This window comes from Parus major, chromosome 3 (genome assembly GCF_001522545.3).
Source record: "Parus major isolate Abel chromosome 3, Parus_major1.1, whole genome shotgun sequence".
Classification (NCBI taxonomy): Eukaryota; Metazoa; Chordata; class Aves; order Passeriformes; family Paridae; genus Parus; species Parus major.
In genome coordinates this window covers 8556465-8581831 of record NC_031770.1, presented here as the reverse complement: position 1 = coordinate 8581831, position 25367 = coordinate 8556465, and the positions used below count along the sequence as shown (strand labels likewise).

The 25367-nt window shown below is 41.3% G+C and overlaps 1 long non-coding RNA gene across 1 annotated transcript; it reads left to right on the top strand.

The window, feature by feature from the left end:
- Positions 1–821: 821 nt before the first annotated feature.
- Positions 822–15755, top strand: LOC107201178. The gene is made up of 4 exons (XR_002001464.2): positions 822–998; positions 8682–8857; positions 11031–11172; positions 13806–15755. It is a non-coding gene; the product is annotated as an uncharacterized LOC107201178 (long non-coding RNA).
- Positions 15756–25367: the final 9612 nt, after the last annotated feature.

The window sequence follows — 25367 nt, the reverse complement described above, 5'->3', positions numbered from 1 at the left end:
AGGCTCAGGGGTACAGTTTGCAGAGGAGCTGGAGGAAGATGTTGCCACTGAACAAGGAGACAGAACAGAGAACGAGTAGGAAGGAAAAGGTGGGGGGAGTTCAAGATCTTGCTCCAGAATGGGTGACCTAAAAACACCATGTGCAAAATGTGACATCCAGCTCACCACCTGTCCTTGCAACTTCTCCCTCTGCTGCTGGTGCATCCATTCAAAATAAGAATTTGGAGGAGATGGCTTTAATGGGAAAAGTCTTCCTCTCTGTTACCTTTTGGTGTCAGTAATGGCACTGAGAAATCTGACCATCTATGCTTAGGATTTGCTTGCATTTGTCATGGATTATAGAATTAGATTTTTTTAAAATGCGTTATTTTCTGCGTGCCTTATTCTTTGTTCAGTTGTGGGGGGCATGCTATGCAGATTTAGATGCCAAGATATAAGAGTGTGGTTTGAGACATCTACAAAAACTTTGGCTTGAAGAACCACTCAGCCACACTGCTTGACTTGCCTGTGAAGCCATTGAATACAAAAGAGGCTGATGTGAGGGAAAGCCCCAACTTCGACAATAAAAATATGTCAGCATGAAAATGGTTAATGGTGAGTATTATAGCTTCAAAAGACCCCATTGGCTACCCCTAAAGGATGCCCTGCAATTGTTAAACTCATCAGATGCAACTACCCTTCCTCAGCTAGCCCTTACATTTGTCTGGCTAACAGTAAAAAAATACTATAATAAATCGGTAACATATGTTGCCAGACAAGAATAAGTGATATAAATAAAGAGTCAAGAGACATAGCCCCTCAAGAACAATGTGTAAAGATTTAAACTTCCAATGTATTAGTTAAGCTAGGAACATTTTAGGAGGAACTTGAAAGTGGTGTACTGTTTGTTTATATCATTCCTTCTCTCTCCTTTCCCCCCCCACCCCTCTTTTTTCTTCTCTTCAGATTGCATTTTAAATCAAAATGTTCTCCATGACTGACTGCTTTGCAGCACTAGGGTAAGTCCCATTTTTTCCACAGCTTAAACAAAAAATATTCCTAAGAAATCTATGCCAGAAAGGCATTTTGCTGGGTTTTGGTTTAGGAAATAAGCACAACGTTGTTGGGAAGACAACCGCTTTTTTTTTTTTTTTTTTTTTTCCCTCCTTCTTCTTCTTTTTATTTTTTTTAATCCAGTTATAGAAAATTGTGCATGTGCAAACATAGCTACTATCAAGAAAGCCAATTCACTCTAAAGGTGACAACTCTCCAAACTAGTCATACATTAACAGCTGCAGCATTAAAAAAAGAAAATATAAAACCAAATATGCTTTGAAACTTAGCTGGATGTTTTATTTATCTTTTACTTTTATTGAGACATCCTTTGAAAAATGGCATAAAATAAATAGTTTTACAAAGCAACAACATAATCAATCTCTAAATGAGAAGATAAATCAAGGATTTCATTAACTGCTGGTAGCCAGTTTAAATTGTAGTCTTGTCCATAATGTCTATCTATCTATGTATGTCCAAGTTATATTAAAAACCTTTAAATGGCTTTGTAATATCAGCTACATCTAGCTATTATAATAATTAATGATACTGTTTTATAAATCAATATATGTATTCTTGATAAATTCATATCCAGTTAATGGTGTAATTTAAATAAAAAATTAATGTAATAAAGGACATACTGGAATAAGCAGGAAATCTTTAAAGGTTAAGAGGCAAATTTGTCTAAATTCTTTCCTTTGTACCTATTTTTTGAGAAAGCCTCCATTGAAATGCAGCTGATAGCAGGCTGGCTCTCCGGATTTCGCTCTCACCATTAGTTTTGTTTTAACAGCACCCGGTGAGTTTTTGCAGCCAAAGGAAAAGGGAAAGCCCCCTCAGCAGCAGGAATACTTTCCTCCCTGGTTTCTCATCCTGCTGCAAAACTGCAAACAAAAACAAAAACAAAGACAAAAGCAAAAAGAAAGAAAGTAAAAAAAAAAAAACAAACAACAAAACACCATTCCGGCATTTGGCCAGAAGCAGAAATTGTAAAAATGCTCATTTTTTACCCATTGATTCCACATTTGTATTATTACAAAAATATTTTGCTTGTTCTATACGGTGTCATTAAAAAAGGTAAAATATGAACATTTTGTTCCAGGCATGAAGTGCATTCAGAGGAGCCTGGAAACCCTGCAGACTGTTCAGTGTAATAAAAAGCTGTTCTTTATCTCTTGTTTTAAATACAGTTAATCCTGTTTATTCAGCAAACACATTTAAGAGCAACTTTGAGGGAAAAAAAAACCAAAACAGAAAAAGCTAGAAATTGCCTTTTTCTATCTGCAGTGGTGAGAAACCGTGGCTCTGTTCCTTTGCTTTTATTTATAGTCAGTAACCACAAAATGTATCTCTAACAATAACAGAGATTTTAATAGGCAATATTAATTGTTCTTCCCTTAACTTTTGATCTGAAATGTTTCAAACAAAAGCCCGTTGCCTGTTCATATGCTGAATTTGTTTGAAGAATATCTTTCTGAAATGATGCAAAACACGACACTTCGTCATTCGGACTGACATGGGACAGAAATGTCATTTTAATCCATTGAGTGTTCTCTTTTTTTTTTGGGTTTGCTTTGGGGGGGCAGGTTTTTTTCTCAACATTGCTCTGCCTTATTTAGAGCAGCAGTGATCTGCGCAGTTTCTTTTGACACTGATGGGTATTTCAAACCCCTTACGCTGAGGGGTGGGAGAAAAAGGAATTTGCTGCCAGTCACAGCGGCGATGCAGCTCCACGAGCCATCGCTTATTTGCTAAAAGTTAACATTTCAAATGAGCCTGAAATGTAAAGGTGGGCTTTTTGATGCTGGGACTGTGTTTAGGAATGGAGAGAGAAAATAGAGGGAAGATGGTTATGCTTGTATGCTAAAGATTATCAGGATATTAATAATACAGACATTTAAAATATATTTTGTTTTTTGAAGCAGCAAGGAGCAGGAGATTCACAACCAAATCTGGGATTCTTAATTTAAGCTTTATAGGAAAAACATCAAACAGCAGCTTACAGTAACATGCTGAAATACATTACACATTTTAAATATCTTCAGTAGGAAATGCATGTTGTATTTTTTACCTTCCCCTTCTGGGATCACTAACATGCCTCTCCCCAGACAAAGCAAGGACAAGTTCCATCTTTAAAAATTATCTGCCTTACAGATCACATTCTCAGGCATGTTCCCCGCTTTTTATTACCACGGATAACCTCTTAATGCTATCACAATTTTATACTTGTTAAGTGGACATCTTCCCTATATTTAACTGCAAACAAAGCGACTTCATTTCGGGGGGTGGGAGGAAGGAGAAATGCTTTGGGATGATTAAAAACATAAGTTTTTATCTTCTGTCACACCAGCCTATCAATTATTCAAAACCCTACTAAATTTAGATGTCTGTTCCTAAAACGTTGTTTGCAGTCGTTCCCTGGGAAGATGGAGGCAGCTGATAATTTGGCTAAATTATGCGTTTGAGCCCAATGGTTACAAATGAAAAGAGTTGAATTCGGCAGATTTATCTGCCGCTGATGAAAATTCTTGGTAGCAGCAACCCAGACCTCCTCCTTCAGGGAGCAAATGGAGGGGTGAGGTGGTGCCCACAGGTATTTATGTGGACCAAACCTCACCGTTAACAGCAAATATCGCCATGCACCGGTGGCTCGGTGGGAGGCTTTACTGATCAATTAGGGACTGGCTACTGGGGGAGAAGGGCCTAAAGCAGCCCCTGAGGTGCTTTGTGCCCCAGGTAGTCATTACCTGAGTGCAAAGACCAATAAAAGGGAAATTATTGCTATTACAGGATGAGATGTGAAGGATGCGGGGTGGACGGCTCTGGATCAGGCAGGGTGTGACGCGCTCAATCCCAAACCTGCGCTTTGATCCTCCCCGCTGCAGCCCGGCTGCTGTGCTGGTGTAAAATATCTCCCTTTCCCAGCCGTGTCGGGGTGTGATTGGCAGCAAGTCCTCCACCAAGCGTGGGCGTCCTCCGGTGTGCACCAGTCACAGGACGTGAAGGGGGAGTTTTTGTAATTTATTTTATTTTTTATTTTTTTTTTTATAAATAGATAGGCTCTGACAAATAACACCGCCTCTTCATGAAGCTCCTTCGCAGCAGCAAACAGACCTCTGCTGGGTTTATCAGTGGCAGAACCTCCTTTCCTAAAGGAAATAATATTTTTGGTGAAGGCAATTCGGCTGATATTGCAATAGCTTAGAGGGGCAAAAAGCTGCAGATGCTGAAGCAGGAGCAGAGCTGGTTCCAGCAGCCCTGGGCATGGGGCAACACTGATTGCAGCACCGGGCGTGTTTCACAGAGCCAGGCATGAGAGCAAGAGGAGAGCTGAAAGAAATGCTGCTGACTGTGAAAAATAACAGAATAAATAATCAAATAAAATCAAATCCGTGCAACAGAAACACCACCCTTCCTCTTGCAATGACAGTTGGTAATTGCCAAAACACTGACAGCCTTAGGCTAAAAAAAAAAAAAAAACAAACCCAAAAAAACCAGAACAAACCCCCCCAAAAATCCATAAAGAATTTAATTTATATTTAGAAACCAAAATGTTTCAGGCAAATTGCAGCAGTCCTGGTGTCGTTCTCCCCTACCCTGTGCTGACTCTTAAGTTACACTGCTAAGGAACCTATCCCCATTTTTACAGCTCTGGCATAAAGGCAGGCGAGCGGCCGCGGGGAGGGGAGAGAACCCAACCCCCAAAAAAACCCAAAACAAAGGACGTGTGAGGGCTTTCATTTATTTTGATAATCCTCCTCCTGCTCCACAGCGTTTTGCTGTCTTTGTCAAAGTGAATGACAACAATTTGGCCAACTCTCTCTGAGCTGCACTCAACAGTGACAGGCAAATTATCAGAGGCCCTGCACTCCTTATTATCAGAGGAGAAGTCATCAGGAGGACGTGCGGAGGATCCCTCTCCCCTGTCACTATTTGTCAGTGGGACAAGGGCCACTGCTATGGGTAGCTGACAGGTAATTTCAACAATAACAATTACTCCTATTACTGGTGTCATAAACAATTCGCCCAAGGCATGACAATAGCAAAGCTTTATAATTCAATGCCATATAAATAAATGCCAGCAGGTAACAAGTAATTTAGCTCCAATCAGGCCTTGGCCCTGGCATTAATATTGTTATTGCAAGAAAATGGAAAATTGAAAAAATTCAATATGTTAATGAATTAAGAGGGGTTCAAAGGCTAAGGGAGGGGAGGCATGATCCAGAATGGGGGGGGAAGGAAGAAAACAAAAACAAAAGATACAAAATCATGCCTTCAGAACCAGCACAAATATGTGTTCATACAACCTTATAAGTAGTTTTTGATATAAAACATGGTCTTGCTATGCTGCTTTTCAGGTTAGGGCAAAAGGCATGCAGGAGCCTGAACCCCACCCCTTGCCTCCATCTGCCACACTGAGAACGACGTGCATGAAAAAATAAACTGAATTTAATGGTTTTATTAAAAACAGAATCTTTCTCGAAGTCTCATGCAGGACATAGATTTAACAAAGATTAAAGGTTTATTTACAACTCCATTGCTTTATTGTCCACTTCTTGCATGCTTTAATCTTTTTTAAACAAGCTCTGTTAAATCATTGATTCTCTATTTATCAAGAAGAAGGATTTTATTGCACTTTTTCTCTCCCCAAATGCCCTTCATAGGCCACGACACCCTAACTCTTTTACGAAAATGATGATCAGCAGCAAACAAGCTAAAGACCAATATCTCCAAGTCCAACTTCTTGATCAACCCAATTTGCAATTTTACTATTTGTCCAGCAAGACAATGTGGCATCAGGCTGACAGCAGTAAAAGAATTTGAAAATCTCTAATTAGGAGAGCTGCGGAGCAATTAACGCATGTCAAATTTCACTTCATCAAGTGCCACTCTAATTTTCCCACTAAAAATTAATGGACTTTTTTTTGGTGTGTCTGTGTCTGTGTCTCTGTGTGTGTGTGTGTGTGTCCCCTCAAGGCAATGTTGATTCAAATCTGCTCAAGATGCAGCGTTGCACAGCTAAGCATCTTCTTGATTACAACCCGACACACTTCTAACTGCTTTCATTCTCACTGCCACAGATACTTTGTCAACAGTCAAATTACGCCATGCTGATAACAATGCATAATGGTCTTCCTCAAAGGAGGCTCCTGTCATGGAGCAGCCTTTCATAAAAACCCACCGGTTTCTTCTCTGGGAAATAGATCTGGATGAAAGGAATTAAGCTTTTGTGGTTTCTGCCATGGTTGCAATGAAATTTATTTTTCTTTTCTCATTTCTTCTTCTTCCCCTCGTGCTATAATTTATTTGTTTTTGTACTCACCTGAAATTACGGCAAGGGAACTGTTTAAAGAGTGATACAGAACGGAAAATATTTATAAGTCACTGTTTATACAGGCTTTGCTTTAAACACTTTGCTCCAAGACATTTTCAAGAGCAACATCCTCCTTCCAGTACCACTCATTTCTTTTCTTTTCTTTTTTTTTTTTATTTTGCCTTTTCTTTCTAAAGGTGCAGGGCAGCATCCCGCACTCTTTGCATAAGCACAAGCCCCGCTGACGTCAATGGGAGTTTTTCCGGGGCGAGGGCTGAGCGCCTTGGCCCGCTGCTATAAACACGTTGGGACTTTCTCTTTTAATGGATGGTATTTAGATTCTGAGTGGGGCTGGTTTAACAGGCACGGTTTCCAGAGTCCTCAAACGTCGTGGGGCACACAGGACAAATTGTCTTTTTGTCAGAGCAGCATGAGGGCAGGAGAGAAGCACTGAGCGATCACAGGCAGTTTTTACCTTCCACTCACTGCTCCCTGATCCCCACCTCCCTTTTCCTGGGAGATCAATAACAGCAAAAGTCAGAGGGTGTCATGGGGCAGGATTTCCAACAAGTAGAAGTGGAATTAATAACATCATTCAGAGATATTAATATTTTTTGCCTGCAAGTTTCAGAGCTGGAATATAACTGTTTCTCCCTTGGAGAGAAGAAGAGTTAGCACCCACAGCTCTGTCTATCACTGGGCAGGGTACATAATCCTTGGGGTGTGCACACTAAAAAACAAAGCCAAAACCACACATTGCCTTTAATCTGAGCCATCTTCCCATGAAAATTTTATTTCTTGCCCCAGATAAAGGACTGATGCTGCAGTGCCTCCCAATAATTTTCTATATGCTCCCCAACTATATTCACCCATGCCCCTGCAGGTATTAACAATTTGCAATTAGTTTTGCCCAGCACATTTCACTAAGAAAATTGAAATGCAGGGTATTTGGTTCCTAAATTCTGAATGTTCCCCTCTTTGTGTCCTCCACCCAGGATGGAGAAATGAGTCTTCTTCTAATGACACAGCCCAGTGCACTCAGAGTCCTCGAGCATCCCCAGACCAGCGGCGTGGCAGCTGCTGGGGCTGCAGGTTAATACATGTGCAAGTGCACCTCCTTTTTTGCCATGTCCTTCCCTAAACTTAGAAAGCTCTGACACTGCTTTTGAACAAAGCAGCGATTATATACTTTGCCTCAACAACCTCTCCTTTTTTTATTAGGGGATGCCCTCCCCCCACTCCTCAAAAAATGCTGCCATAAAAACAATAGGAGAGGCCGTAATTTAAAGAGGGAAAAATGTGATTATATAACACATCCTGCAGTAATCAATTTTACCTCCAATATCTGCTTTTGTTTTCAAAATGCTAAATAAACAATACATAATGCATCCCTCATCAGCCAAAACCATGAGGGCTCTGTGCTCAAATAACAGGAAACATATTCAATTTTCCTAACAGAAGACAGTTCATTAAGCTGTGCCACATCAAATAAAACTTTAATTTCTCCAGCATCAGAGTCGCAATGAAAGCAATTGAGGAAGATGAGCCATATGGTACTTCTATCAGCAAACACATATTGCTCATTCCCCCAAAGTTTTCTAATTCTGCTCCCCAGACCTGTGTAATATAGATAATGTGCTCTGAGCGCAGCAACCATGAGCTATCTGGTGTACACTTCTAATACTGTATTTAATGGGAAATAATGAATCATAAAAGCCTGCAGAAGACGGCTTTTGCTAACCTAAATCTCAGCTGTAATTTCATTGTTCTGTGCCTAAGATGCTGTTTGCCCTTTTCAAACAGCAGCAGTTGAACATAATTATGCTGCTACAAACCTGGGCTGCAAAAAAGAAAGCCTTCCTAATAGAACCAAGTTTTTATTAACTCTTGAAATCCTGAGCTTGGGGCAACTGCAGGCAGAGAGCTGCTTGTCAAGTTTTAGGGTTCATTAAAGCACACGTACACATATATCTTGATTTTCAGTGTGCAGCCCCACAAATTAAATTGATGATTCCCACATCGGGCCAAAAATGCAACAGGAGAAGGCTGTGAAAAATTAGGAAATCTTCTTGACATTGGGAAATCCGACACTTGTCTGCTCTAACATCTGTAAGTGCCAAAGAAAGAGGGGGATTTTTTTCCTTAAAGGTAAGTCTATTTTTCTTCTTCTTGCCAGATATAAAAATTGTGGTTAGTGCCTGGAGTAAGGGGCCCTCTAAACTTTATAGTGTTTACCCTCCATTTATAAATCCATAATGATCTATTTAATGATATCATAAGGTTAAAAGTTAAACAGCACTGTATTTTCTCTGCCTTTTCCTCCTCTGCCTTTTAGAAAGGCAGGTTTGCCTATCTCCGAGAGAAGATCGGTCGGGGCTGTTTTCTGAAGAAGCCTAGAGGTAAAGAGGCATCCATACATTCACACAGGAGGATTCATAAAGGCAAGGACGAGAAGATAAAGGTATTATTTTGACATGATGACCCCTGGAAAATGTCTTTGACTCATCCCAAGTAAGCCTCTTTCTTTCCTTCCTCCACCCTCTCTCCCCTCCCCGCTCAAAATACGGGGCTAATTTAAAACATTTTCTAGATATGCTACTTATACATATTGAAAACATATTTTAGTGACTGTGTTTGTTTTGGCAATATATAAACCAAAAAAAAAACCAAAAACCCCAACAAAACCCAATTAAATTAAAAAGAGAGACTTTTAAAAGTTAGAGATTGCCTTTTAAAAGCTTATTAAAATCAGCATGTTAGATGTCTGTCTTTGAATTAGCTCTGAGGCTTGATTGCTTTCATTAAAGCTGCCTGTTTGGGTGCTGCTTGGTGAATGTTCAAGTCTGGATTTTTTCCCCTCTTCTTCCCCCCCGGCCCCGAGCTGCTTCGTACTACTTGTCAACTTGGATTTTCCCTCCAAATTTGAAAGCAAAACTTGGATTTTTTATTTATTTTTTTTTTTGAGAGGCAACAGCCACCCCCACCCTGCCTTCCCCCTTGCAAAATATCACAACCAAAATCACCAGCAACCCGAGTCAGAGAGAGACCAACAGGTAATATATATATTAAAATATATATATATATTAAAAGATAGCTTAAAAAAAAAGACACACCCCAAAATACCCACCATGACCAAACCGACACCCCCAAAAAACCCACCCCAAGCCACAAAAAAACTCCAAGCTATCACATTGCTCATAGCCCATGAATGCCTTAAAAACAAATGTTTAAACAGGTTTTCTCTTTTTTTTTTTTGAAGCGGCAGAAAACCTCTGCATGCTCCAATGAGTTACAATAACAATGCTCTATTGCAATGTAAAACAAGCTGGAGGAGAAAAAGGTGCTTTTTGTTACCATTTTATCAAAGCTGTTCATCTTCTAGCTGCAGGCAGCATTTTGCTGGAATTGCAGATATTTCTCTGTCCGGGCTCCTTTGTTTGTGCATCTCATTTGCATATATTTATCTCCAGCTGAGGGTGCTTTCAGCTCATTAAGGCCTCCCCTCACATTATTTCATAAGCCAGCTGCTAGGAGGGATTTCACCTGTGGTGACTGAGAAAAGAGGGGTGAAAAAACCAAATTCTTCATTAAAAAAAAAAAAAAAAGAAAAAAGAAAACAAAAAAAAACCAACAACCAAGGAAATCTTCTGACTCTCTTCCCCTATAAATGGGCACCATTTGTGTTAAACAGCCTCTTGTCATGATAGATGCCTCCTGGGGTCAGGGGGGAAAGTTGATTTGAAGGTCAGCAGTAAAACAACAGACAAACCAGACGCCAAACTGGTTCTTTAGCTGTCGGTGGGAGCAGTGGTACAACCAGGTCTTGAACCTTTTTCAACCTCTAATAAAACAGGGGAAGAATCTGAAGTGGAGCAACCAGGCCCCAGAGGAAAAAAAAAAAAAACAACCCACAAATAATATCAATATCGAGCAGCAACGGGAAACAACGGGGCAGCTCTCAGCGTTACGGGCACTCTGCTATTGTTTCAAGAGCTGGGGAATTAATTCCACTTATTTATTTAAGGCGTGTCAACTCACTGCCTAAACCTGTTTCGGTGTCAAGATGAATAAAACTTTTATGGCTCATAAAATAGAGCCATTCATCTCCATGGTGTTTGTGGTGCCTGGGTTGTTGGGGGGTTTTTTTCCCCCCCTTTCCTCCTGGTAGGCTGAGCTGGGCCAAAATCTCTGTGTCTCATTGATACCAACTCACTCACAGGAAAAAAAGCAAATTTGGATTGGGCATCTCAAGCTAAACTTCTGGGTTTGATTAGAAATTGTAAATGTTAATTCATCATAGTCGTGTGCAAACCCCCCATCTCCTCTATTTCCCCAGCCTAAAACCTACAATGAATTTACATCATCTGTATGGAGCTTTGGACCAACAGGTAATAAAATACAATAAAGCTTGCTTTTTATCAGGACACACACACAAAAAAATCCCATTAATTATGGTTCATGACTACTCTAAACCAAATGTTCAAATAGTAGTTGGAAATGATGCATAAAATCTCAGCATGTTCTGATAGGTTATAGAGTCAGTGGTTTATTGCAATGTAAAACAAGCCACAGGAAGAGAGGGTGGTTTTGTTTACCATTTTCATCAAAGCTGTTCATCATGTTGATATACTTATGCTATATTGTGACCCTTACATACGTTGCATTTCATATATTTATTTTCCAGGTTGTTGCCACTTTTGCTGCCTTTGCCTCTCAGAAGTTGAATAAATGCTCTGGCCCCTTTCAAATATTTTCTCATCTGCGCTGAATTTCTACCGACAAATCAACTGATAGATACGGACCCAAGAAAAAATTATTATCATTGAGTAAGCATTTTTTTTTTTTACTTAATCTGAGGCAATTAGTTCCTGAATAAACACAGGCTAAGTAATCTACCTCCTCAAAAGGTAATCAGACTTGAAAAGTGCTCTTTGGTTCTACCCAAGAAAAGCACAACTTGATTAAATCGCTTTGGAGATTTGCTTTCATTTCTTCCCTTTTGCCCTAGAAAACATTTTATAACATCCCAATAACTTTCATTTTCTCCCCATGCCAAACGTGGGGCCTCTGTTGGTTGTTGCTGTCCTTTTCCCCCACCTTCCCTAAATCTTTAACCCCGCTTCTCATTTTTCTTTGCCTCTAATCTAATCACTAATTCCTTGGTTTGGCCAAATAGTTAAAAATGTTAAGTGCTGCTCACAATTCCTGCTGCCTCCCCCACGTATCTGTCTCTGTTTATGGAACAGGCCCTGGTTTCCTCCTGCTCTTGTTCAGCTGTAGGTCTGCAGGTCAGGAGACTGTAAATACACACAGTGCTGCCCCAACCCATAAATCTGAGCAAAGGGCAGCCTTATATATTCAGATAAGGGATGTAAGGGGAAGGCAGGGTGGGGGGAGAAGGGGGAAGGAATAAAAAAAAAAAAAATGCAAGAAGAGAACCAGGAGAATCTGTGGTGAAGGAGGTTCTCTGCCAGACCCCGAACCCAAGCTGCATGCCCTGCTACCTTGCAGGATGTTCCAGCCAGAGACGAGTCCAAAATATTCACCCTTCTTCCCACCCTGCCTTGTTTCTATATAAATCATGACAAAAAGCATTTTATTACCTTTGGGGCAAAGAAATTAAGCATGAGATTTCAATGGCTTTCTCTCCTCCAGATCTTTGTTGGTCTATTTCCCGCCCTGTCCCCCCATTTTATTTCCTGCACCTCTGAAGCTTTCAAGGGAACAGTCCCCCTGTTATTGCTTCTCAGTTCCAAGGTCTTAGAATAAATAACATTGTTATTACTCACTTCACCAATTTCCAAGAAGAAATATTGCTGCAGCAAATGCAAGCAGCACTAATATTTGCAAAGTGATAAATGGATTGTTACATACCTTCCCGTCTGTGTGGCCTCCAGCCATCCTCCGGCCGGCTACATCCCTCCTCGGGGTGGGAGGGAGGCTGCCTTTGAACTTAGCAGGGTCCAGGCACTTAGTGCCTTGCACCACAGCCTGCCCCCAGCCCCCTCCCTCCCTCTCTGATGGAGAGATAATTCTTAATGGACCATGCCAGAGATGGTACCGGGACTGGGGGAGAGCAGGAGCCACGTACCAGGACCAAGTGAAGATGTTTTTGGTGCACAGTCAGCGAGTGGTGGGTTTTGTTAGTGTTGGGTGCTGCAGGGAGAGGTGTGAGAGACTTGGGATGTGCCCAAGGGATGACTGCTGCTCCACTGCCCTCCCCAGCTCCTGCACACAGCTGCCCTGGTGTGGGTACCACATCCCTGGTGCTGCAATGAGAGCCACCTGCTCTTCCCCAGCTCCCACTGATGTGAAAAGTGGTCACAAAAAGGCCTGCAGAGAAGAAAAATTATTTTTCAAGTTCTCCCCATTCTGCCCCCGAAATGTCTCCGGTGCCTGGATGGGAACTGCAGTGGATACCTGAGATACCAGGGATACAGATGTTCTGTGGGGTGAAAACTGGAAAGGCATATTTCCAAACACCACCATCCTCACTGCCCATTAAATTTCATTAATTCACATAAAATTTTCAGCAAACTTTCGTAACCAAATCTGAGGTTAGGGAGGTGCTAAGGCCAGGAGGAATCTCCTGACCTCCCCATCCCAAACCTGGTTACTTACCACATAACTTCTGAGCTTAAAAAGAGATGGCAGTTGGAAAATTCACATGAAATAATTAAAAACCAATATAATGTTGGATTTCCTTTTTAAAGCAGCAATTTATATCTAGCTTTGAGACATGATTTGGGCTCCTTGATGTTATTAAAAAAAAAAAATTCTCCAAATCAAATTATTCCTGGGCTGCAAGTCATGCTGGAAAAAAAACTCCACTCTGAATTTGCGGTAATTAGAAACAAACCAGTGCATTTTCCTTCAGACCAACAGAGAGTAAGTTGCTGACATTTCTTAGATTGAGCCTGTTGCATTTCCATGCCATGGCTCTCAGGATAGGGGCTGGGAGGGTTTGGTTGGATGTCTTGAATTCATTGGTGGGATAAACACCCCACATTAGGTTGTTCAGGCACAAAAGGTGATGTAAAAGCTTCTTCTTCACGGGCAGAGCAAAACAAAACTGCTCCAGGAGCATCATCCCCAGTCTGCTACTGCTGGTGTGGCATTGCCTCTGTGGCTGGGGCACCAGCAGGAGAAGGGGTGAGAGCACCCTTCCTCATGTGCCCTCCCTGGCCTTTTCTCCCTGCACCACCCCTTCCCTTCTGAAGAGGTTGTCAGGAGTCTGAGGAGATGTTTACGGGTGTGTGCAGGTCTGGTGTGCAGGTTAAACACAGCAGGATGTGGTGCCAGCCCCACGTGTGGGGAGGTGAGGAGTGAGTGCAAAGGTTTCAGCCACTTGGGCTGGAGGTGTTGGCATGGCCTGGCAGTGTGAATTCTGTGCCCAGGGGGATGGGGAAGGTGGGAGGTTGAAAGGCTTGAGCTATTTATTAGGTTGCTTTTTCCTAAGGGGTGCCTTGATCCATAGAAGAACAAGCAGAATTCAAGGATTGCAGGAAGAAAGTTATTCAGAATCTGTGAACAGAGGAATGAAAGGGGCAATCAGAAGAGAGGACAAAAATATATCTGACATGTTTTCTTCCTGGCCAAGGTAAATAAAATCTCCATTTTTTTTTTTTTTTTAATGTAAGATAAGAAATATTGAAAAGAATGTCACAAGTTACAGGTAAGTATAGAAATTCCCTTGGGATGGGCTCTTACACAAAATATGTACAGTTCACTAGTAACAAAAATCAGATAGCCTGTATTTATTTTTAATAAAATAATAGAATCATGAAATTATAGAATCATTCAGGCTGGAAAAGACCTCCAAGATCATCTAGTCCAACCTTTACACAAACCATCCACAATACCCCCTCATAAACATATATTTGTGTATGTTTGTGCAGCTGTAAATAGGCATGTGATTGTGTACATACATGTGGGCATGCATATATACCTAAAATAAAAGCCCAGTGTGCATCAAATGAAAAACAAAACGAGCTGCAAAATTATTTAAGGAAAAAAGTGATGAAAGTGGGCTAAAGCTGGGGTAGCAGTATGGTGAGGAGCTATCCCATTGCTTGGAAATATCCAGAAACCTTCTTAAACATTTATCAGCAACTTTTCTAACTTTAGGAGAAGGGCTGGGAGCGCCCCAAAACCATGATTCTTCAGGATATTCCTGTCAGGCAGGAAACCTTGTGAGAGCAGCATTGCTTGCTCTCTGTTCTGCTTCCAGCTCCAGAAAGCACACAGATAAGGAGAAAAATCAAAATAATTGAATATATACAAGACATCCACATTTGTATAAACAACAAGCTTTGAAATGGGAAAAATGAATCGGGTCTTAATTTTTTACGATTTCTTTTTCTCAAACTAAAAAAAAAAAGAAGAAGAAAAAGTCAGGCAGTTCTTATTTTATCCAGACCAGTTCATAAATCCCAAGTCATAAATCCACATGATATCCCGGGCTGCTGGATTTTGCATTTGGAGCTCTGAAAGACTGATAGCTGAAAGATTTATAAAATCCCAGGTAGCCAGAGTGCTCCCTATTGGCTCCACATCTGAGAGGTCCCTGCATCCTGCTTAGCCCAGAAAGCTGGATGTATGGGATATATTGTGCTCAAGAAGCAGCACACCCCCACCCTGCTATTTTCAGATGTGACGAAGGCTAAAAATCTGATCATGTGAAGTGGATGGGCCCTGTTTAGGGACTTTTCTGCACAGACATGGGGACAGCCACAAACTGGGGCTGCCCAAAGACTGCTGCCACCCTCTGCAAAATTACACCATGGTTTGTGTCGTAGATGTATGATTTATCTTGCGTGGTAGACCTGACCATAAACAGCAGAATTGTTTCAGCTGCTTTGAATGTACGCTTAATTTTGCTTCTTGTAATATCACTGAGCAGGAGTGACTGTTCAGTAAGAGCAGGGGATCATCAGCAGGCCAGAAGATGATGATACTTAGAGGAAAACATGACCAGCCCCTCAACAAAAAATGGTACCTGCCATGCCTCAGATTAAATATAGGTTGCAAACAATTCAAAGCAAAATGTCAAAGCAGCAAGCTCACATTTCCCAAAGAGCGCTGAAAGATGATGATGAGAGGTTTATCTCATCAGTTCAGAGGATGTTACACTTGTGACCATGTGTATTGGGGTGAAGATTCCCCAAAACAGACCCTCTGAAGACTGATTTGTGCTATTTGTCTGTATACACAGGATGCTGAAAAAGCGCTTAAAGCCTTCCCTCCCTTACTTTCATCTCTCCCTCCTCAGTGACCTTATTCGAACCTAATACTTTTCTCCAGACTTGTAATGACAGACATTTTTAATATGCTTCTGTTGAATTAATAAAAAGATTTTAAAAATCCCTCTTCTGCAGCTACAAGATTTGTTTTATAGCTGTAACTAACATCGTTGTTACTGAGAAATTAAATGATTTGCTTTATGTTTCATATATTTTTATTCATGATTCTGAATATATTGAAGTCCATGAGGAAAATCCTCCTTCACCCTCCTGGGGAAGGATGGTGGAATCCACCTGGGTTTTGCCTGTTTGGAATTTTATTAGAAGGACATTGTCCAGATAAATTTAGATAATTGTTGTTGTTGTTGTTGTTGTGGTTTGTCTGACTCTGTTAGTGGAAATTAAGCATTGCAATGCTTTATGTTCCCTGTGTGTTGTGAGCATCTCTGTCTTTGAGCACCTTGAGTGGCTTGGCTTGCACACCATGGAGCTGCCTGCCTCCAGCATGCCTCTTCCCCATCCCTGCCTTCACTAGAAACAGTCCTCCTTTAGGAGACCAAACCAAACCAGACATAAACAGACCAAAGCATTTATATGAGGACTAAGTCAAACTCACATCTGGAGCGGTTTTTCTGTTTTTCTTGGTTATTCTTGAAACCCAAAGCTTTCCCAAGCCTGTTGAAGTCCCTCACAGGGTATCATCCCCTTCCTAGGCAGAACATATTTCTTTCTAAACCTCAAACTCCTGTGGACTGTATTTATGCCATATTTCATTATTTCTTACTGCTTCCTACCCTTTATCTCTCTTTCAGCTAGGTTTGAGACATCCTGAGCTCACAGCTGTTGAGTGCAACACCATAGCCAGGGACTGGGCTGCCTACTCTATCCACCCAGGCTTTGTATGGGTGCACCATCATTTAATCCAGCCTGGCCTTGTCCTGCTTCAGGAGGGTGAATTTGCTATATTTTGCCTCTTTGGCATTTCAAGCACCTTTGACAATGGCATTTGGTGCTCCATAGCCACTGATTTCGGGAGCTTTGCTTCTGTGAGTATGCCCAAGTCCCCTGATTTTATCATCTCGAAATGCTCAGATGGGCTTTGCTGGCTGCTCATCAAGAAGATTGGGCTGAAATGAATCCCCTGGTGGAGGGGAACTACCAGAGCAGGGTGAAGGGCAAACACTCACTTGTGTCTATTGATCATCCCCTTCAGTCTGCATTACACTTGTGGTGCCCCTGGAAGGAGGAAGTTTCTTTCTCTTTACAAACAGAGATTTGGGGTTTAGAACCTGATCAAATAATTACGTGTTGCAGTTCGAAATGTGAAAGTCATCTTAAAGTTTCCTTTTATTAAAAGCATCTACAGAGGCTCTTTTCTTATAATTCTGTAACCATTTCACTAATTAAAAATGCTGTGGAAGGACTAGTATTGAGCTATAGAAATGAAAGGTCAATACATGAACAACACTTCATTTGTAAATAATACAGCTCTGTAATCAATTATCTCATTTTCACAGAAGACATATTAATCTACAAGCAAAGAATGGAGACATTTAGAGGATGTACAGAGGGGATCTTTAAATGTTAAATGTTCTTTAGCATGTGCTAAATAAAGAGTTTGACAGAGTGAAAATGTAGCACACAGCACTGACACTCCAGGGAGAGTCTTTAGGTCAAGTGATTTGTACCTTCAAAATAGTTCTCCGTAGCACTGTAAAGGTTCTCCTTTGGTAACAGGGAGGTGGGTTAGAGTTATTTAGGATGTTAATTTTAGCAGGGAAAATACTGCAAAAATTAGAAAAATATAAGGCAAAGAAAAAGGTGCCTATTTTAATGGATGAATCCATTCAATCCAGCCCTTTTTGCACTGACACTTGTTATCTGTCAGCATTGTGAACTGAGTTTTCTTACCCCTAATTTTCCACAGAACCAAGCTGCTGGATGGCAGGTTGGATCTCAGTCACACTTTTGTAAGAAGCTGTGGCCAAGTGCTCTCAATACCCCAGGCATGAGCCAGGAAATGCTGCTCCAGGTAACAAGCATCCCACTGAAGTCCATGTGGGATTGTTTCCTTTTCCATGGTTATAGTGGGAATCCACACAAATTTTAAAATTTTAAAAATTAAAATTGATTTAAAAATTAAATTTGATTTTTCAATGAAAATTTTAAAATGAAATTAAATTTAAAAATTCAAGGGTTTATGGGTGTTGGAGATCCTGTGCATGACTTCAAAGTATCATTAGGGAAAATTACTAGAAGTTCCATTCCCTAACCTAAAAACAGCTTATGTTTTCCATCAGATTGAAAGGAAAGGCTCTTGCCACCTCTGTTGGGAGCTGGGTCACCCTGTATGCTTGTTTACTGAATTTGACAACACAGAGGTGGTAGGAAAGCAGGGGATGGATGTAATTTCATTTTCAGCGTGCCTGTTTCATTTGTCTGTTTGCATTGGATTTGCCGTACATCTATCCCACCCCTGCCCCTCATTTCCAGCTTTAAAATTTCTATCAAATACCTGTTGGGATCTGAGGGTAAAACACCTCACCCCAGCACCCCCAATTCTCCCCACACCCAGTTCTCATCATTCTGTTGATTTCATCACATCTGTCTTGCCCTCCTCCATCCATGGCTGGGTGGGAGGAGACAGGAGTGGGGTGATGGGAACAGTCCCACCAATGTGAGCCCTTGCACAAGGGGAGGGTCTCCCTCCCATTCCCCTTTGCCACAGTCCCCTCTTCCCTCCTCCCACACCTCCTGCCTGCCAAATACATTGCCTAGGCCAGGAGGAGGCTGGAAAAAAAGAAAAAAAAAAAAGAAAAAAAAAAAAGAGGGAATTTTTTTCAGCACACTTCACAAGCCAAAGTGGACCTGGGAAGGGTGGAGGCTGGGGAGTAGATGCACTCTTTGGCATCAGTGGGACTTAAGGCTGACTCTAATATTTTTCCTCGCTCCCCTCTGTACTCTTTTCACAAACAGAAATACACACTTGTCACATGTTGATTGAGCGAGGCGCTATCCCAGCTCCCTCCCACATGATGGGGGTGGGACCAGAGCAGAGCCAAGACCACCAACACCAGCAGTGTGAAGGAGGAGAGGGCAAGCCAGGAATTTAGAGGGGCTTGATCCCCTTCTCTCCATTTGGCTGATACCAAGGTTAAATCACCAGCAGCAGCAAAGTCTTCATGAAAACCTTTCCTGGCTCGTGCAGCAGGAAAGCTGGTTATGGAATTGGCACTGCCAAAGGAATGGCCCATAGTGAGGTGGCAAGGCAGGAGCCCTGTCTGCCTCATAATAGATATTGCAATGAAGTATGAAGATATTTGCTTCTTCTTTAAGAACAAAACTTAGGTTAAGATGGAAAAAAAATTAAAAAGACCCCTAAGCCTAAATATTTCCAGGTTTGCTCACCCCCGTGGGTTTGGTGCACTCTGTAGCTGCTTGACCTGCAGGGCCTTTCAAAGCTCTCTGCGAGTCTCTGTGCCAAAATAAATGTTACTTTACCATCAAGTAGGCAGAAGAATGAAAACCGTAAGATGTGTGAGTGAGAAAAAAAGAGCCCGAACAGGAAAACCCCTTTCTTCTGTTTAAAAGTCCTGGATGATCAAGGCTGTACTGTTCACTCTGATTTAATCAGCTTGCAGATACCCAAATACACATCCAGCCATGGAAAGTGCTCTCCCTTTGATTCCAGCAAAATCCTTTCTAATTCTCTTTAAATGTTCCAGGGCTTTTTGAAATGATTGCTATCAATGCCAACCAAATGCTTTAGATCTCTTTTTTTTTCTTTTTTTTTTTTTTTTTTTTTTTTTACTTTGCCTGTCTTCAAGTACTTGCTTTATTTCTATGCAGCCCAGTTACAGCTGTACATGGAAAAAGTATCTAGAAAACAGGTCTGGTTTGCTTTAGCCTTTATGCCATATAGAGTTAGACATTTTAACCTTCTTTACATTTACTTAGTTGCTTTAATATGATTTCTGCAACCCCTATACTTTCTTTTTTCCATATAATTTATTAAATATTTATAATACAGTAGCCCATACACATTGCATAGGTTGGATTTTTATTACATTAGGCTTGACATAGCTATCTAGTAAATCATAAGTCATGCTCCTCCTAAAAGTTAAAAACCAAGATTGTTCAGCTGAGCTTGGACTGAATTTATGAGGGATCAGCTCAAAAAAAAGCTAAGATGGTTAAAACAATAGATAGACTTGTTTAACCAGAAAAAGATCTCTGAAATTGCTGGATCTGCAGTGTTTACCCTGGGTAGGAGCACCAGGACATGAACAATATGCTTGGGAGTCCAGTGCAGCAGCTGTGGGTGCTGGTGACTGCTTATGCCAAGGCATGGTCAGCAGCTCTTGCAGCCACCATGAGAATGCTGCTGCTTCTTCTGTCACCGCTGCTCCCTCCCCTCCCTCCCTTCCCTCACCAAACCATGGCTGTACGTGATTTCTCCCCAGCATCAGCCTGCATCCCCTGCTACTGCACTGCTGCCTCAGGCACTCCATGCCAGTATGGGAAAAACCCCTCCCTCAGTCCAGCCCAGCTGAGTGGTGGTGCCTCGAGCGAGGGTAACATCCCTAGCACCTGGAATCTGCTGTCCTCAGGTAGGTTTGGCCAGATGTGTGCTGGTTCCCAAGCTTAGACAGAAAAGCCTCTTCTGGGCTTCCTTCCCAAAGGGATCATTTTTGCAGCTAATGTTCCTTCATGCACTTCATGTCTGTTATGCTGTTTTTAAAGCACAGCTTTCCAGCAACTGGGGAAGAAATACACTCCCCACTCTGCCACGCTTCCTTCGCCCAGCTCGGCAGCAGGAACCGGGTCTCACCCGCCTTCCTCCAGATAAACTTTCTCTGTGGAATGAAAAATGGACATTTGTGTTTCAGCAGACCATAAAAATGCCTTTTGAAAACTTTTCAAGACTTTTCCAAGCTGGAGCTGCCTTGAAAGGCTTCAGACCACATTGCCATATGGATTGGTGGCATATGGTTTAATGCACGCAACACTGCTGTTCCTGCGTCACCACCCTCCCCTTCCACGACAGGGCCAGCCATCCTGCAGGGATCAATTCACTTTAGGATGGTCCTTCACGTATTTTTGCACTTTCTCCAGCTCAATGCTGGAGCTTTCTTCAGTCACTCACACCATTTATATTCCCAACCAGCCAGGTACCAACAAAGTAACATGCACAGAAACAAGGGGCCTCTTCCCCACCCCATGCATGTTTGTTTTTATTTCCTCATTCAAAAACTTCCACTGGAAGCATTTAGAAGCAAAAAAATGCGTATTCTGCTCCAGCTGGAAAGTTGCTTTTTATTTCTTTGATGGAAAGACTTTTAGGACATTTGACTTTTTTCTCCTCTTTCCTCTCGTATTCCACACCTTTTGGAGTGTTAGGATGACAGACGCTCATGATGCTGCCACTTCTTCCATCGCTATTCCTCCACTTAATCTGTCCCCTTGATGAGCCATAGGCATGTGAAATTTGTCCTCAATATGAGCTTGTATCCTTTGCTGCTGCTCTGATGCCTCATGCTCCCCATCCCAGTACATCCCAGTGATACATCCAGCTCTGAATAAAACCCCTCTGGAGTTAAATTTTTTTTTCTAAACTTCTTTATTTTTTAAACTCCTGTTCCTCTCCTTCCTTTTCTCTCGCTCCCTTAATTTTACCTTGCTTTTCCCACACTGAAAAACCATATATGAAACTATATGAAGCAGTATATTTTCCTCTTTGTGTGGTTTCAAAAATAAAACCAAGACTAATTGAAAAAGATGATGGAACACTTTATTTAGGAGGAAGGTAGGAGGAATTCTTATTTTTCTCATCTTGAAAATTCTCTCCTAGCTGCTGGGTTGGGTTTATATTAACTTACACCACATAACATAAAGAAATTGCAGACCATGGTCCAGCTCCCCACATTTTTGCTTCAGACTGCCCAAACACTACCCACAAACAGACCACAAGAGTACAAGATATTTATGCCCAAGGGATTTAATGTTGATCTGAGAGAAAACTGCTATTTGCAGGTGGAGTTGTTCAGGTAAGCAACATATGCAGTTGCAAAAAAGAGCAGGTAGCCAGACTGTGGAGGAAAAAATAAATTATGATCTTTACCAACAACAAGAAGAAGCAACCAAGAATACTCATCAACAGAACATCAAGGTGAAATGACACCAGACAAGTCTAATCTGTAGGAAAACTGTCTTTCAGGCAAGATTTCTACTGAAGTTCAGGCTGAAATTTTTGTTGAAAGCCAAGCAGGACATTTTGATTTCCCCCTCCTCACCTTCCCCTTACTGGGCATGAACAAGTGCTACTCAGGCACCCATTTCCCAGAGCTCTCCTTCTTCACTCATAACAAATACACCTTTTTTGTAGTCATTTAAAACCAGTACTTCAACAAAAAAATCTCAAGCTGAAGTTAAAAATAGGAAGACAGTAAAAAACCTGCCCCTCCCAGTCTTAACAGGATAAGAAGGACTTGTTGATACACTTGTGTCCCACACATGAGCCTTGCTGCTCATGTTTTGCACCATCCAAATGCCATATGTGAAACTCGACTGTTTTCCTCTCCCTTTTCCCCCTTCCCCTGCTTTTTTAAAATAATTTTGTTTGGTTCAAGAAAGAGGGTAGATGGGCTTTCACTGAAATCTCCATTGACCATCTTGAGAGTAGATTTTCCTGCCACAGACTCGTGACCCATCATATCCCATTGGTCTGGGACCAATGTGAATTTTTTGGACCATATTTGTCTCCACATTTTTGCTGCTACAGGTTGTCAGTGTGTTACCCCTCTCAGAGGTGATATATGGCACATGCTTGAACCTGGCTGCAGAATACATTTCCATGGTGTAATACACAAAGAATAAACAGGCACTCTCTGTTTTCCAAACCTTCAGGAGAGGCAGCTCCTATGGGCTGAATATTTCTTTATTTCCACATACCAATCTCCCCTTGCTTTCATTCTGCCAAAGAACGTTTCTATCTTACCACATCTCCTGCAAAAAAAAGTTTAATGAGAGAAGGTCTATGTGGGTAATGCATAACTCCTTTAAAATTTATCATATCTGGGGTTAAAAAAATAAAAGATCCTTTTTTTCCCCCCTTATAAAAGGGGATTTTATATCCAAAGACACAAAGGTAATACTCTTTGCATTATAGCTTCAATATTTTTCTTTTTTCTAACCCAACAATGGTGAAAAGACGTGATTTTTACATGCAAATAGGAAGAAAAAGGCTGAACACACCATGGGAACGTGTTTAAGAAGTTGATTTATGTTTCATACTGAGCCTTACACCTGCAGTTCAAGCAAAACTCAACTTTGCCGCCCCACAGAGTCTAGTTTATTAGGTATCAAGGAGTCACAAGAAGCCATGTAATTAAAACTGTAATTAACTGGAAAAGGAAAGTGCCACCTGAGTTTTGAGAGGCTGTCAATTTTCTTTCCATTACAGCTTTCCTTCTGCTTCTTTTGTCTATAGGGTGCGTTTTTCCCTCATCTTGATAAAGAAAAACAAATTTGGCTTTTTTTCCCCCCTCTCTTTATTAACTGGAGAAGCCACCAAATTCTCTTATGTTTTTGCTATCGGGAAAAAATCGAGGCACTCAGTTTTGGGCTCGGATGCAGGTTTCTCTCAGCAGCATTTGCAGCTGTGTTTGCCAACAGGTGTCAAGTGTGGTCCAGGCGGAAAAAAAAGCCCTGAAATGTCCTACCGGCGCGGGGTTAGCCGAGTTCAAAGCCTATTTTAACAAAACATAATCAATGCCCTTTAAAAAGGGGACTGGAGGTGCCTTGTTAAAATGCATGACCTCGCTGCAGCGGGCAAGCCAAGCACCAGGCGTCCCTGGATCCAGCACGTTCCGCGGAGACCACCGCGGAATTTCTGTGGGCAGGACAAGGCCACACGCAGCAAGACAAAAACACGTCTGGGAGAAATACGAGGTGACGTGATGAACTTTGTCAAGCAGAGAATTTAAAAGTGAAAAGGGGACCAATCCCCTGGCAAAAATAAAAGGAAGTCTCCCAAGGATTTGGGTGAGATGTGTGGACAGTCCTGTCCTACCTCTGCCTCATGCACCCACTGGGAGCAAAGTCCTGGGGAATTAGAAAGAAGTGCTGGAATAAACAGATAATTCTTTGATAAGATTTAAAGAATAGAAGACTTAGGTAAAACATAGGTAGTAAAACATAGTTGAAGAATAATTACCTAAAAGGATAAAATGATGAGAACAAAGATAGGATCTATCCTAAGGTTCATTACGAGGGAGATTTATGAACATATAGAAAATTTTGCAGAGGAGATGTTTGTCTTAGGCTGGTTCATGAAAGGGGTGAGTGACATTCTTCATTTTCCATTTAACGGGTGACAATATCCCATCAAGTGAAGTACCATTCTTGGAAAGGGAAGTTGTTATTGTAAAAAGCAATTTTTCTTTGGGGTCATTCTGATAGGTTTAGGGTCTTTTCCCCCAGCCTTAATTATTCGTATCTTCTTCCCTCCTGAAATAGCCCCAGCTTGCAAGTCAAAGGTCTTGGGACCCTCTGGGTTTGAAGGCAGATCTCGATCAGCACTAATTTGGGGAAGTGAGCCGGAGGTACCTGCAGCAGATGACACACAGGGCTCAGCTTCTTATTCAGCTACAAGTCAGCAGGGGCACCCCCTGACCATCTGTGGTCTATAAATTACAGTAACACCGGCACACACTGCTTGTAAATCACCAAAGAACAGGCTTTACCTTATGACACATTACATGAACCCTGTTGGATATTCCAATAAACTCCCATAAACCATTTGATATAAACTCTGGATTATGTTTCTTTGGGGGGCAGGAGAAAAACCTGGGCTTTTCTGCACTTGCACGAACTTCTTGTGGGTGAAATGAAGATGCGGCCTGAGCTGTGTTGTGTGTTTATGCCCCATGTTTTCCTACAAAAGAGATTTCCTCCTCTCTGCCATCACTATTACCATAAATATTTCACTTTCCAAGAGTGCATCAGCCTTGAGGTGACCAGGCCATTCTTCTGAAAAAAGGAAGACACTGCTCATTTGAAAAACGCAGTTTTATGTGAGCCTGCGTGCCTCCATCCTTGCTGCACCAAGCACAGGTGGGTTAACAGGAGAGGCTTTCCCATGTCCTTTCCTCTTGGAGGAGCAAGAAGATCCAGCACATGACCTCAAGCCTTTGGATATCTCTTCCCTGACATGATGGAACCCACGTCTGCAAGGATACAGTGTGAGCAGATGTTTTGGCACATGGCTGTGTGTTCCCACAGGACATGGCTGGTTGGGACCACAGAAGCTCTGCCAAGAAACCTGGCACTTGACTTCAAACTTCCTCCAAAGGCTTGACAAAGGACTGCTTTTGAGAATTATATCAGTAATATATTATAATTTATAAAATAGATATATAAAAGACATAATATATAATCTATATAATCTATATAATATATAATATATACGATTATAGATATTATGACATCTATAATATATTATATATTATATATTATATATAATATATTATAATATAATATATTATGATATATATTATGACATATACAATATATCTAATATATAATCTATATATATTATGATATATATAATATATAATAATATAACAGCATTTAGCCTGTCATCTGTGGAAAAAAATAATCTGTAAAACAAGTTATTCATAATGTGGGGCATAGGCCAAGTGAAATGTTATTTTTTCAGCTTTTTTGCTGACTGTGAACAACCGTGGGCTGTGGCATAGACGGCCTGCAATGGCTGTGTC